Source organism: Numida meleagris, chromosome 3 (genome assembly GCF_002078875.1).
Source record: "Numida meleagris isolate 19003 breed g44 Domestic line chromosome 3, NumMel1.0, whole genome shotgun sequence".
Lineage (NCBI taxonomy): Eukaryota > Metazoa > Chordata > Aves > Galliformes > Numididae > Numida > Numida meleagris.
In genome coordinates, this window is record NC_034411.1 from 13,380,285 (window position 1) to 13,395,408 (window position 15,124).

The 15,124-nt window shown below is 47.8% G+C and overlaps 1 long non-coding RNA gene across 1 annotated transcript in view; it reads left to right on the top strand.

Moving 5' to 3' along the window:
• The window catches only part of LOC110395544, a 37,256-nt gene extending 27,228 nt beyond the window's left edge, over nt 1-10,028 (top strand). The window contains exons 2-3 of the long non-coding RNA XR_002436447.1: nt 5,936-6,038; nt 8,939-10,028. This is a non-coding gene — a long non-coding RNA (uncharacterized LOC110395544). The remainder of the gene's footprint in view (nt 1-5,935; nt 6,039-8,938) is intronic.

Here is a 15,124-nt window from a genome sequence, read left to right on the forward strand (position 1 = left end):
TGCAGTCAGTGCTGCCCCTAATTGTAGTGCTATAACTCTCCCAATTGGTGGTTTTTACTTGTGCAGCATCTCCCTTTGTCCCTCTTCAGTGGTTGGCACACAAGCAGAGATTTATGAACTTGAATCACGGAAACAGTTTGTAGCATAAATGGGCTTGCTATTAGATGTTGTGGTTAACCCCTGGTGATCGTCATCCAGCTTGGAATATCAAGTTTCAATTGCAAAGGAATAGCGTGTCAGTCACTGTTGATATCAGTCTCTGCAGTCCCACTGAAGGCAACACAACTACGCCATTTCACACCACACATGGTGCGTGCCAGTCTTATCTGGCATCTATAGCTCTAATGAGAACATACGCTTTGCTAAATTAAGAAGGAATATTTTTGTGAGTTAATAGAAGCATGCTAAGCATTCTGACTTATTTTAAGGATGTGTCTTAAAAACATTAAAAGGGGCATGAAATAATAATATATGTAATTTACCACTGTGGCGACTGTCAAGTGTTGTCATGCTACTGGCATCACATGTAATACACAGGCTGCCAAGAGGCATTGCTAATAGAATTTGCATTAATATACAAACCTTCTTTAAAAATTAATTAGCCAAAGTAGAGCAATGTGTGCTAAGACTCTCAAACAGGATAGACACATTGAAGTAGTAGTGAAAGAAGCAGTCTCAAAGCTGCTTGCAGAGACGAGGGCAGCTAAAATATGCTGCCCCAGCTGTTCCCTTCTACCCAGATGTGTGCAGGATGATGGGGATGCAGACATAACCTGACAGCATGAAGCATTGCCCTGGAAACTTCTGAAGGAAATTGTAGGTTTGGACTGGACCCAGAGGCTGTTGTGCTGCTGCCGAAGGCTGTTGCACCGAAACTGTAAGCTGGAAAAGCTGTAAAGAAATACAAGGGACCTGTTAAAGCACTGAAAAAAAGTGATCTCTTCTAATGTTTTGTTTCCACCTTTTAAAACACCGAACTAGGTGGCACCAGCACTCTGCAACTTATGCAACTTAAGTGAGGGTCACGCATTTGTGTGAGTGTATGCTGAAGGCAAACACATTGCAGAAGATTTGCGTAGGTCACAATGTCCGATAGCAACAGTGAGCTGTTGCAGAGCTCATCAAGTGATGATGTAACCCTCACTCCATAGTCAGTCCCTTTGTTCTTGTGTTCGTCAGCCTGCAGACACAATGGCAGACTGCCTAGTTTGTGAACTTGGTTGAGTTCATAAATTAGCAACGGACATGCACCTTTAGTGCCTGACACCTTCATTTTCTTCATACTGTAGAAGTGGCTGGAGATGGATTTTGCTGTTTTATATGAGGGAGACAAAGCAAATGTGTTGGTTACCTTTTGCTGGAAGGTGATAGCATTTGTGCTGGTACTTTGGTGGGTTATGACCAGCTCTCCCTTAGTACCTTAGCTCTGTTTGGTCTGAGCCATGGTGTGACCCTTAAAAGGGATCTCACCTCATTGCCCACTGGCATCCTTTGCATCTGCCAAGTGAAGGAAACAGGCCCAAGGTGCCACTAGCAATAAGTTTCTCAACCTCTTTCCTACCAAGAATTTCCCTCTACCTGCAAATACTTTCTTCCCTTACTACCTGTAAGTGAATGCTTTCTCCTGCTATCTATTAAAAATATTCATAATTCCCAGCCTTCTCATATACTGTCACCTTGGAATATTTATAAGCCACAGTTCTGTCCCTTTTGAGTTGAGGCAGTGCCATCATTTCTATTGCAGTCACATATTCCTCAGTGCCTTATTTTCAGGGTTTGTAACTTGGCAGCAGAAGTTTGGTCTGGGCTGGAATTTGGAAAGTGAAATTTCAGATTGGGAGCAATAAAAAAAATCAGATATATCCATTAGCTCTTAAGCTTACAGAACAGCAAGGGAGATGAGTGTTTTTTTGCTGCGGCATGCTGGTTTTGGTAAGTTAGTTTTTGTAAGTCAATGAATTTCAAGCAGTGCAGCCTTTCTGCCTTTACTGCAGCTGCTATTCCCTCAGCATCTCCATCTGCACAGTGCATGCAGCCTGGAGAGGAGAGCTCATGTTCAGGCACTGCAGCAGCTTTGGTGGGCAGCCAGCTGTGAGCCAGAGAGCTGTAGGCCAACACATGGCTGACGGCTGTGAAAGCTGCCCCTTCTAGGATGCATCCTGCAGTCAGAATCCACCCCTGGTCAGCACTAGCAGGCTTTTTCTCTCTGTGTGGATGAAGAAGGCAAGGCATAGACCTTTTTGTTCCCTTTTTGTTTGAAAGAGCTTGTTACTATAAGACCTGACGTACTTAATGAGCCTGTGTTTTTTTCTGATTCATCATTTCAGGTGCTTATTCATATGACCGTATGGGTTACTGTCCCTCTCTGCTCCCCAGGAAGTCATGTTATTGGTGATAAGTGCTCAGCCTGCCGCTAGCATCAGAGGACTTGGTGCACAGATTGAGCTCAGGGGATGTAAGCGTCCCCTTGGGAGGTCTGAGGGGGTGGCTGGCAATAGGAAAACACCTACACTTGAGTTTTGTGGCAAAATGAGACATAAATGCTATCTCAGTGAGTAGGTAACTCAGAGAGTTGATGACCAGATGCACTGTGGAGCAGGAGGGGAAGGTAGAGCATGGGGAGGATGTCAAAGGATCCTGATTTCCATCCTACCTGGGATGAGCTGGTACCTGGAACATGATTAAAAGCTGTAAAAATGAATGTTGAGAGCTGGGCTTCAGCTGCTGGGAAACAAGGAGTGAAATCTGCCTCAATCCATCCCCAAAGATGCACTGAGAGCTCTGGAGTGGGTCTGAGGAGCAATGTGAGTGAAGGAACTCTAAACTTAAGAAGGTTTTGTCTTTATATAAAAATGAAAATAGCCATGTTTCCTTCCTTTCTTTGCCTCTGCTGGAGGGAGTGATGTTCTGGTGACTACCCCAGGAGCTCCCCTTGCTCTGTGCCTTTGGTGTCCTGCTCCCCTGGCCAGCATCACCCAGGCAGAATGGGATGGAGAAAGGCTGGCTCTCCCAGCAACTGCTCCCAGGGTGGGAACTCAGGCTGCAGCCAGGAGTTGGGAGTTGCTGCAGCTCCCAGGTTTTGGCACAGGACTCCCCTGGGTCACAGTTCGGACTGCCCCAAGCAGCTTTCAAAGCCAAGAGCCAGGAAGTACAGATATGGTTTGAGAAACACCAAGCAATTTCTCCTTGTGGTGATAGCCCTGCTGATATCTGGGGAAGGCGGGTTTGGGAGGACTGAAGAGGGACTGGCAGCTGGAAACAATGAGAATGTGAAAGGAAGGCTGAGGCTGAGACTCAGGGGATGCCTTTTCTGTGAGAGAGGGATCAGGTTTTGGGACAGGGTAGCACATGCTCAGTGCAGTTTGCTGAGGATGAGTTATGGAAAGGGTGCAGTGTGTGAAGTACCTGCTCCACGCTACTGCTGAGGGTGTTTATCTTGGTTCCTTGCTGTCTTCCATTTCCCCAGAAGCAAAGCCAGTCCCATAAGGCCTTTCTTTTTCTCACCTTCCTTCTGAAACACGATTGTTTGAGGAGATTCAGGAATCATGTATTTGGGAGATAAGCTTCCAAGGGAAAGCAGCTTGCAGAGCAGGCCACACCAGCCTCCGTGTCTGCTACGTGCTGTGCCTGGAGGCTGAGTCAGGAGCACACTGGGAAATACTGATCTGACGCTGTGGAAAGTGCCTGCAGCTCCACGGCTGGGGATCTGAGCCACTAGAGGGGCTGAAGCAGCTGCAAAGCATTCTCACAGAGCATTTGGAGTTGTCTTCCCCTCTGTTTCCAGTAGTGTGAATTGCTCAGCCTGAGATTCTGCCAGCTGCCAGGTCCTACGTTCAGCCACTCTGCTGGACAGACCCGGCTTCCTGCAGTGAGGAAGCTGCAAGTCCAGAGCCTTGCCCCACGTTTGCATCAAAGCTGCTGTGTACCCGGGGAAGTCTCTATGCCTCCCAGTGAGACCCCGTGCTTCCAGGCTATTATAGTATGAGGGATTTGGCAATGTGATGAGCAGGAGAGAGCCGGGGTCAACAAAAAGAGCAGATGTGCATCTCTAAATTATATTCTGGTCCTTAGTTTTATCATTGACTAAAACAGAGGTTGAGTATTATATATTTTTTTTATTATTTTCCCTGGGTGTCAGCAATGCTCCACTGCTTCTTATCCAGACAGGCAGGAGCTGTGTGGTCCTGGCCTTCCACTGCTTAAGAGATGGCAACAGGCTTTGCAGCTGGGACTTGAGTCCGTGTGCTAGCTGAAACCCCAATAACACTTCCTGTTGAGTCAGTGTCTCTGTGGGAGCATTTTCCAATATAACTTTGGTACTGTAAATACTGGAGATATTTACTTTGTTTCAGGGGAGTGAGATCTTCAGTATTCCAGCATGCTATTTATTTCCTTAGCATGGCTTAGCCTTTATTAGCTGCGGGTGGCTGGGCAGGGAAGGCAGGCGGCAGTGGATTTCTACTCGTTTTTTCTCCGATATGTGAGGTATAACCAGCACAAGAAAATGGCTTTGGAAGAGACTGTCTGCAAGAAGCAAGGCTGACACTGGGTGTGACAGAAGTCACACAGTACAGAAATATTAAAAGCCAAATCACACTGAAAATATTATCCTCAACTCACCAACAATTTCCTCTCTCTAAAAAGGCCTGATGAATACTTGTAGCATGAGAAGGAGAGACTATCATAGAATGACTGAGGTTAGAAGGGATCTCAAAGCCCACCCAGTCCCAACCCCCAGCCGGCAGCAGGGCTGCCCCTCACCGGGGGGCAGGGATGTCCTCCAGGTATGGGGCACCCACAGCTCTATGAGCAGCGTGTGCCAGGGCCTCACCGCCCTCTGTGTGAAGAATTTCCTCCTGACATCTAACCTAAATCTCCCCTCTTTTAGTTTAAAGCCATTCCCCCTTGTCTTGTCACTATCAGACTGTGTAAAAAAGTCAAGTCCCCCTCCAGTTTCTAAGCTCCCTTCAGGTATTGGAGGGCTGCAATGAAGTCTGCTTGAAGCCTTCTCTTCTCCAGGCTGAACAAGCCCAACTCTCTCAACTCTTCTTTATAGGAGAGGTACTTCAGCCCTTTGATCATCTTCATAGCCTCATCTTCACAGCCTCCTCTGTGCACCTGCTCCAACAGCTCCATGTTTCTCTTGTGCTGGGGGCCTGGATACAGCAAGACCCCCTCCAGGTGGGGCCTCACAAGGGCATAGCAGAGGGGGACAATCCCCTCCCTCTCGCCACTGGCCACCCCACTTTTGATGCAGCCCAGGATACCGTTGGACTTCCGGGCTGCGAGAGCACACAGCTGGCTCATGTCCAGCTTTTCGTCCACTGGAACCTTCAGGTGCTTCTCCACAGGGCTGCTCTTGGTGAGTTGTTCTCCCAGTGACTAATATGAGGGTCTCCTAAACAGAGTATTTATCAAATACAAATGCTGCTATTGAAGCACGCGTTGGCTCAGACATTTTTGCAGCAAAGCACCAAGCTTAGTCTTGATGTGCCTACACAGTGCACTATTGTGTTGATCTTATGTTAGCCCCAGCCATCCTTGGCCTCTCACAGGGCCGGTGAAGGCGAATGCAGACCAAATGCTGCCTGCAGCACTGTAACACATGATGCGGGTGTGCTGCCAGTGACTGGATGCCACCCACTTTCTCACCAGGAAAATTTCTCCTGAAACACATGGCTGAAGCAGGAAGGAGTCCTGGGCCAACCTGTGTGAAGCCAAAATATTGCACAGACACCAGCAATGTACCCGCTCGCACAGGGACCCAGTGTCATTGCCAGAAGGTGAATCAGGTCTGCCCTGCTCCTTAAATTTAGACTTGTCAGCCTTCATCTCTCTCTGCAGCTTTGTGAAGCGCAACAGGATCCAAGGTAGTTACAAAACAATGTCAAAGGTGTTAAAATGATTACCATAGAAATACATCTGTTTTCTGCAGTACTGCCTTGAAATGCCACAGAACTGCAGGAAACCAGAAGGATGGCACCCGGCTGCCGGAGCATGTCTTGTGTAGACGTGGAGAACAGAAGCCTACTGAAATGGTGAGATTTTCCTTCCTTTTCAAATCATCAGTTGATAGCATTAGAAAAAAGCGATTCTATTTCTATTGCAGATCACAATCTAGCTTCTAAATCCCTCTAACCTGATTAAGGCCTTAAGAGTTCCAACTATTGAAAAATATGAGTTTTTTCATATAAATATCTTAGCTTAATGTCCCCAATGCAGTGAAAAAAATTAGGTGCCTATGTCTTATCTCGAGGAATTCAAATAGCTCAGCCTGTAGGAACCAATCGACGCTAGCAAAGCCTTTAACACTTGTTTACATGTGTAAACATAGTTTACATATATATAAAGCTTACGTGCATATATGTAAATGTAGTTTTTGTATAATATGACAGTTTACAGCTGATCTTCAGAGTTGTTTTTTTAACCTTTTTATGATGCGTAGCTGGGCAAACAGCCTGTTCTAACCCAGGCAGTTCAGAAAGATGTTTGTTATTTTCATTGTCCTTTGGATCACACCTTTGCTAAAAGCAGGTGAGGATCAGGCATGTGGATGGCAATCGCAGAGATACAGTTCCATCTGTGTGTGATAAAATTTTCTTTAACACACTTTCCTGTATGTGAAATAATGTGGAATGTAGGGATCCAGCACTCTGATTACAGCACATGGTGTGTATTTTCCATGAAAAGCAAGCACTGCAGTTTCCTGAGGACCATGGACCTTAGGGATCCACCACCCTTTCCAAGGAGAGAGTGCTGAGCTTCCTTGAGTGGAGGAGACTGCAGTCACCTTACTTCTCACACACCAAATTATCCACAGCCCTATGAACCCTGTGGGTAGAGCCCCATGGGGTTTGGCCTCAGAGCCTGGTGCATCCAACGTGTCTGCAGAGCATGGCCACACCCAGAACAGAAGAGAGAAGCTGCCTGGGACACAGGGGACATAGCACTGGCATGAGCAGCAGTGAGTGATTTTATCACTCTCCATGCTTTCCCTTCATAAAGATTAGAGCACTTACGCTCACCAAAGGAAGTGACACGTAGTATTTGACTTTGCAGAAATACAGCATGATGGTGAGTGTTAAACCTGCTTATTTCTGTGCATCAACAGTCCCTGCTAAATAATGTGGTAACAGAATATATTTAGAAGCAGATGGTGAAGCAGAAAGCAAGTGCTGGAAAGTGGTTGAATGCTGCAACCGGAGCACCATGGGCAGGCCTCCGCCAAACCTCAGGCGAGGAGCTGTGGAGCTGTGGGTGTCCTGCAAGTTTGGGGCAGAGCCCGAGCCCATGGGTGTAATGCAGGAGCCCTCACCTGTGGAGAGGAATGAGGGTGAGGAAGAGGTGACAGCTCTTGTAGGGATGTCCTTGCATCTTGTGCCACCTGCCCTCACCTCCCTGGAAAAACACTGCTCAGCCCAGGCAGTACTCCCTGAAGCCCCAGCGCAGAGGAATGGGGTTAGTTGGTGCTGTTGCAGATTCCAGGTAAATCCTGCTGGCCTGATCTGTTGGTGTGAACCCCGTGGACCCCTGCTATTATAATGTGTCAAGTGGCCAATGTAACTCAATCACACATCTGGGTTATTTTAAGAGTTGGAATTACAGGTATGATCTCAGCTGGCCCACAGCTGCATTTGCATTTTAGCAGCGTAAATGCAAATTGTAATCCTGCCAATGAGACGAATCTTTGCATGTGTCCTGGTGCATACAAAAGGTGCAAGCTTCCTCGAGACATTCCTGATTATAGCTATGGTGTGGGTTAACCCCAGTAGGCAGCCAAACATGAAACAGCTGCTCGCTCACCTACTCGCAGTGGGATGGGGACAGAACCAGAAAGGTAAAAGTGAGAAAACTCGTGGGTTTGAGATAAAGTCAGTTTAATAGGTAAAGCAAGATCTCTGTGTGCAAGGAAAGCAAAATAAGAAATTAATTCATTACATATCTTTGGCAGGCAAATTTTCACCCATTTCCAGGAAAGCAGGGCTCACCGTATGTAACAATTACTTGGGAAGACAAGTGCCATTGCTCTGAATGTCCCCTCCAAGTTGCTCCTCCTTTCCCTTAGCTTTTGTTGCTGTTAAACAAGGGGTTGAGTACAAAGTCATGTGGTATGGAGCATACCTTTGGTCAGCTCTCCAGGCTGTGTCCTCTCCTTGTGCAACTCCAGCCTCCTTGCTGGCAGGACAGCATGAGAAACAGAGAAGGTCTTGATGCTGTGTGGGCACTGCTCAGCAACAACTAAAACATTGGTGTGTTACCAGCACTGTTGTGATCACAAATACAAAACATGGCACCATATGAGACGTTGTGAAGAAAATTAACTCAATCCCAGCCAAAACTAGTACAATCTCCACCCTTTATTCCTTACCATTTGCATTATGATCAGGTCCCACAGAACATCCTCATTAGCAACTACCCTCTTCCTATTCTTCGATATATATGCAGATATCATTCCCTTACTTTCAGGGCCACCCCTATAAAATGTTCACTGAATGTATTTGGTGCAGGAGTTGGGTTCTGTCTGTTCTGCTGGTTGCTCAGGACAGGAGGTGTGCTGTGTTGCTGTGTTGAGTTGCTGGGCTCCAAAGCCAGCTCTTGTTGGGCTACTGCTGCACTTGTGCTGCTTCTTGGAGACTTGAGATAATTAATGATTGCTTTTTGAAGGTCACAGAATTCTGGCTAATTTGTCTTTTCCTATGGAAAAATACTAAGATATATGATCTCAATGTGTGATGGTAGCAATGGAAGAGCTATCGACAGAAACAGAATACTCCTGAGAATGCTTCCTAAGCTGGCAGCTGAAAACTTGTCTGCTGAGCTCCCTTTTGGGTAACCAGAGGAGAATGGCTGTTAGCAATGGGAATTCAAAACCGTACCCAAGAGTGGTGCTTAGCGCTCTTCATCCCAGGTGGGAATACTAACCGACTGCTTGTTTTAGTGAAAGGAAGGCAAGAAAAGAAGGCAACTGTGGGAAGGAAGAGGCAGATGCAAGAGGGAGAAGCATACGGCGCTGGAAATGATGTAGCGGAAGCACTGCTGAGAGTGGAGGAGAAAACCAGAAGAGCGTTCATCCCAGGAAAGCAATGGGAACCCAGCGTGAGATGCAGTTCTGGAGGAGGGGAAGGACGGACGCAGTGGAGAAGAGGAGAAATGAGACAGGCCAGATGGGTTTCAGCTGCTGCAGTGAGAGAGGAGGGCACAAAGATTTAAAGCAATGCCAAAGGAAGATAAAAGCAGGTAGCACAAACTGGAAAAGTCTATTCTCCTGCAGAAATTACAGCAGGAAAAGGCCACCGTTCTTTTTCCACAGAGATGTGCTAGAGAATGGAGAATGAGAGCCTCGTGGATTTTATTTTACAGCCTTCAGTTTGACCTGAAAACTCTAGATTATTCCCAAGCAGATTGCAGTGTCAGGGATGAGCATGGGGGTTGGTTTTGTTAAGACTCTCTCATTTCTTGTGCTGTACTCACATCTGTGATATTTATGGGTAAAAATAATTCGGTACAAATATAGTTGTGTCTGTCTTTAAGAAATCAAAGTTGTTGTGATGCCTGGGGCTGTGATGGAGAGAGCGTTAGAGATGCACAGGCAGAAAGCTGCCGCTGTAGGGAGGTGAAGGAATCCGGAGTTAAATAAAGCAACGTACTCCAGCATCACGCTTCCACTCAGCCTCTCTCCGCCACTCTCGCACTAAATCAGTGTGCGCTCCCCACAGCCCCCTCAGATATATTAATTAGTGCAACAACCTAACAATGGGAGCGGAGCATCGTGTTTTGGCGGTGATAAGCCAAGCCTTTCTGCCTGATCTAAGGCAGGCTGCCTCATACCGAGCTTTCAGCTGCTGTTGCAGTAACGGATAGAAGCGGATGGTGGAAAAAAGAGGAAGCTGGGATCTCTCCGGGGGGAGATGGGAGGCTGCAAGGCGCTCACTGTGCGCGGCACAGCGTGAGCCAAAGCGCAGACATCCCCCACTGGAGGCGAAGCAGCGAGCTCTCCAGAGAGCTCCTGCCGCAGCCTGCCTGCTGCTTTTAAAGTCTGGTCAATAAGCATTAGATGCTATGGATGTTTCTTTGTCGATCCCTTGATCTGAACTTCAGTTACACTGGATACTAGCCAGAAGCTGTAAAATGCTTTGTGCTGGTTTATTAAAGAGGAGCTTCAATTACCTTATTAAGAATTGACCATTTTCTGCCAGTATATGAAAATCAAAATCTGTCAGTGCAGCTCAATGATGATTTCTTGTGTCCTGCAGAGGAAAGGGCCCGGTGCTGCTGAGATGTCCCAGAGCACACCAGTACCACCAGGTATGTTGGTGTCTCCTGCTGCAACGTCTCCTGTCTGCAAATGCTGTATGTCTGTGAATGGGGTTCAGAGCAAAGCAAAAATGTGCTTCAGTGAAAATCCAGATTTAGGGACTAGAAGCTGAGCACTGAGCTCCTGCTTGGGATTTGGTTTGAGGTTAAAAGCAACCATAGGGTATGACAATGACATGTTTGGAGGTGCTGCATTCCGAGGACCTGTCAGAGGCACTGCTGAGTCTAGCACCTGTAGAAATGGGGAGATTTACATCACCTTCCTCACCTGCACACAGAAGGCTGTGCACAATCAGCATGTGAGGCTTCAGCAACATCTTCTGCCTTTCTCAGGGCATCGCTTGTGAGGGCATCATCTGTGAAAGCATCAAGGTTCCTTGGTGCATGCAGTTGAGGCTGCAGGATTTGAGGAGCAGACATCAATGGCCAGAGAGGTGAAGCACAAATAAAACCAACCCTGGGCATGTGCCGTTTCATGCCAGGCTGTGAACTGGCAGCTCAGCTACTTGGAGGGAGACTTCATTTTGTGAGTGTGGACCAATAGCAACTTGTATGAATGAAGGAGAAATGCTGCTGAGCAGTTTGATGTCTTATGGGCTTCATAAAACCTTTCTCTTTGTAGACAGACTCTTGTCCTTCAGACACTGAAATACACTCACACGTAGGATGTTCAGGCAATGCGCTTGTGACAAATTAGCTTTTTTGTGTGTGTGTGTGATTTGTTATTAATCCCACTAAGCCAAATGGTGTAGATTGTACTGAGGGTGTACTGAGGGGGAAACTGCTAGTTGCTACCCAAGTAAGACAAACTAATGAAGTCTTGGAGTGAGTTGGTGTTTCCCAGCTACTAATCCACCTCCTAAAAGAAGTGGGTTAGTAGATGGCCTCATTGCAGCCTTCCAGTATTTGAAGGGAGCTTATAAGCAGGAAGCGGACCAACTTTTTACACAAGCAGATAGTGACAGGACAAGAGGGAATGGCTTTAAACTAAAAGAGGGGAGATTTAGGTTAGATGTTAGGCAGAAATTCTTTACTCAGAGAGCAGTGAGGCTCTGGCACTGCTGCCCAGAGCTGTGGTGCCCCATCCCTGGAAGTGCTCATTAGGCCAGGTTGGATGGGCCTTGGGCAGCCTGAGCTGATGGGGGCAGCCCTGCCCACAGCTGGGGGTCAGAGCTGTGTGGGCTTTGAGGTCCCTTCCAATCCATGAGATTCTGTGGTTCTCACCTGAAACCAAGTACCATGACTCAAAACAGGATGTCTCCATTTGCCCTGTTGTTTTGCAGCTTAGATTATTAAAACAAATCATTTTCAAGGATCAAAGCTTATGTCATCTTAGAGAACCCACCTACAGCACAAGCCCTTTGCCAGGGTTTATATGGCAGAGTGAAGAAGTGTGGGATGGCAGAGCTGGCCCAGGGGTGTTGAACTGGCTGCAGGAATTACCTGCTCTGGGGCTGCTGTCACCTGCTACTTTCCACTGAGCTCCTCAGCAATATTCTAGATCTAAGTTAGCCTAAATCCTCTGGTGGTCACAGCCAGTGCTCTTCTCTGTGCAGCTCCGAGCGCTGGGTCCTTCTCTAGGAACAACCTCTGAGTGGCCGGGGTGAGTTACCCAGTAATAGCAACAGGAGCCGCCAAGTCTGTAAAGCAAAATCAATGAGGCAGGATCTAAAAGCTGTACTAAATAACTCCTCAATAATCATAAATCTCGTTACCAACAGTTCTCAAGCTGCTTTACAATGGAAATGAGGCTCTCGCGTTGCAGAGGGGTAAATTCAAGCATTGAAGAATGAAGTGATTGTTCCTAGAGGTGCAGGAGGGAAACAAGGGGCTAGATGTCTGTGTTGGTATGTTATCTGCAGGGCTGCATTGCCTCCCTCCCTCTGCTGAGCGAAGCCGGCTGGGAATCGCCTCACTGGTGCTGGTCAGCTCCCCGCGGGTGTTTGGGAAGCATTTCCCATTGGGCTCCAGAGCAGGCGCAGGGCTCTCAGGCTGCCTCTGCTCTTCCCCAGAGTCCTGTGTGTGCAGTCCAGGCAGACAAGAGGTGATCTGGTCTTTTCACTGAGCTGCAGGTGGGAATTTGGGGCTGTAAACAGCCATAGATGGGTCAAGGCTAACTTTTGCAGAATGGCTTCTGAAGGTGCAAAGAGAAAGTGAGGTGGGAAATTCTAAGTGTAGGGATGCAGTTCCAAGACAGAGCCTTTAACCCTCATCTTACCTTTTTTTTCTTCACCCTACTTGTCTGTGAATTGGTTAAACCAGTATTTACTTCTTGCAAGGCAAAAAGGATGAACTCCTAAAGCACTGCGGTGTGATTAAACAAGAAATACTGCCCTGAGTGATGTGCTTTATGGCTTCAGGGTTTCTGTCAGGGACAAAGAGAAAGAAAACACAGGCTGTGCCTGCGGTGGCGTTTTAACGAGGATAAGTGAGCTTTTGCAGCAAAAACCTGACGCTTTGGCTCATCACAAGGGCTCTCCTCTGCCTTGGCTTCGCATCAGCAGAGGGCGGCAGAGATTGGAAGAAAGCACCGCGACAAAAATCCTGCAGCAGTGGCCAGCGAGGGGAGGGGAGGAATTATTCTTGCCATACATTTACGTGAGCCACCTGCATGTGCTGGGAGGGGTTGCTTGGGGAGAGCGTGTCCCCCAGACCCTGCTGGTCCCTCTCCAGCTCAGCAGCCCAACTCTCAGCCCTGCATTGCTGATGAACTTGGAAGGAACGCAAATGTACTTCTGTCCTTTTGGCTTGTGCTTTGCAGCGGCATCTTGGTGCTGTCAGCAGGCTGGCATGAGGAAAATACAGTGGTTAAATATTTGCAAGGAACGGAAAAAGCATTTCACAATGACATCTGAGCCGCGGGCCTTGCTTTGAGCTGCCAGGAAAATAGAGCATGCAAAATGCTCTTGGTCCCTCCTGCCCAGCGGAGGGAAAAGCCTCAAGGAGGGACCTTTCCCCCGGCAGCAACTGGGATTCATGGTGTGTTGGCAATGACCCCTTTTCCTCCTCTGGCTACAGCTGCCTCCGTGCAGAGCTCCGCTTCTGCCTCCCCCTCTGCAGTCCCAGCCCGAGGGTTAAAAAAGGCACCACAGAGACAGCTTGGGCTGCTCACACACAGGTTCCTGCCAACTTTCTGCCCAGGGACCGTCACCAGCAGCAGTCCCCGACCAAAATGGTGCCAGGGAGCTTCTTATCGTTGCCTTGGGCTGAGCCTACGCACGTCTGCAGCAGGGAACAAATCTTCACAGCAAAGGAAAGCACGCAGCACCAGCAAATGCCACAGCACATCAGCATCGCTCCACTGCTCAGGCTGCTGCACATTGCTCTCTGGGGGCACCACCCAGCAGCATGGCCCAGCGCACCAGGAAGCAGAGGGAGGCCACTGGGTAGCAATTGTCCCAGCTCTGCTCTGCTGCAGTTACCTCGAGCACAGTGGGGTTGCGGATGGGGAGATCTACTTGCTGGACTGTAGCTCCAAGAACAGGACTATTAGGGCTCCAATTATTAGCATTGTATGACAATTGTGATCATTAGTTTAAATTGTAACTTATTATTAGAGGCTGCAGCAGAAGGAAGGAACTAATATTTGCTTTGCTTGGGAGTGAGCCTGTGATTGAAGCAAAGCTGTCTGCTGAGGACTTGCAGGTATATATTTGGCATACATCTGAAGGATTAAACAGTCTAGAATATCCACAGGGCTGCTGACTGCTTTGGCACGGTGTCTTGCCTTTTCAGATGTGACTTTCAGTTGTGCCTTTCCCTTGTACTGTATTGTTTTGGCAGAGTTTCTTGCTTCCAGGCAACTTTCTGACAGTTGTCAGTACCACAGGCAGAAAACCCGGAGAAAAAGCACTGACGTCTCAGCTGCTGCAGTGTAAGCCTTTTTAAATTATAAGGCATTTCTCACTACAAAAGGAAGGAGAGGGGCGTTTCTTGCCTCTCTGCACTGTGATGGGGTATACCAGGATTGCATCCTTCCTCCTCCTTTTTCCTACATGATTATGAAGCTCTTTTTTTTTTCCCAATGCCTCTTTACAAGGTTGACTCTGTACAAGGAGTGGGCTCAGCACTGTCTTTATCACAGTTTCTGAAACCGAGTTTCAGACTGAAAATGCTGAGGATGGGTGCTGGAGAGTTTGTCAGACATTATCTGTATGTGGGCCCTGAGGTGCAGAAGATGAGATGAATGAGCAGCTCTGCTAGAATCATGGAATCACAAAATAAATTAGCCTGAAAGGGACCTTAAAGCCCAGCCAGCCCCAACTCCTTGCCACGGGCACTGCTCCCCCCCACCAGCTCAGGCCCAGTGCCCATCCAACCTGGCCTGGAGCACCTCCAGGGATGGGGCACCCACAGCTCTGGGCAGCAGTGCCAGGGCCTCACCGCCCTCTCCGTAAAAAATTTCTGCCTAACATCTAACCTGCATGTCCCCTCTTCCAGTTTAAAGTCATTCCCTCTTGTCCTATCACTATCTGCTCACGTAAAGCTCCCTTCAAGACAGGAAGGACTGTAGCACAGGGTTGAATGATGGTCATTGGCATCTTAGATTTTGGGTAGATTTTTAAATCTAAGTATCTTGTATCTTTAAATCTAAGAATCTTGCTTTACATCTCCTCGAGCATGTACAAGCTGTGTGGTCATGCACCAAAATTGCTGAACTTGCACCAGTAACACAACCAATAATGCCCATCAGTGCAGCATTGCACACAAACCTCTCCCAAGCAGCCAGGAGCACTGCAAACACTACCTGGCAGCACCCAGGGCATTCAGTCCTGCAATCCAGGCATTCCATGGTGATGGGTCAGACATG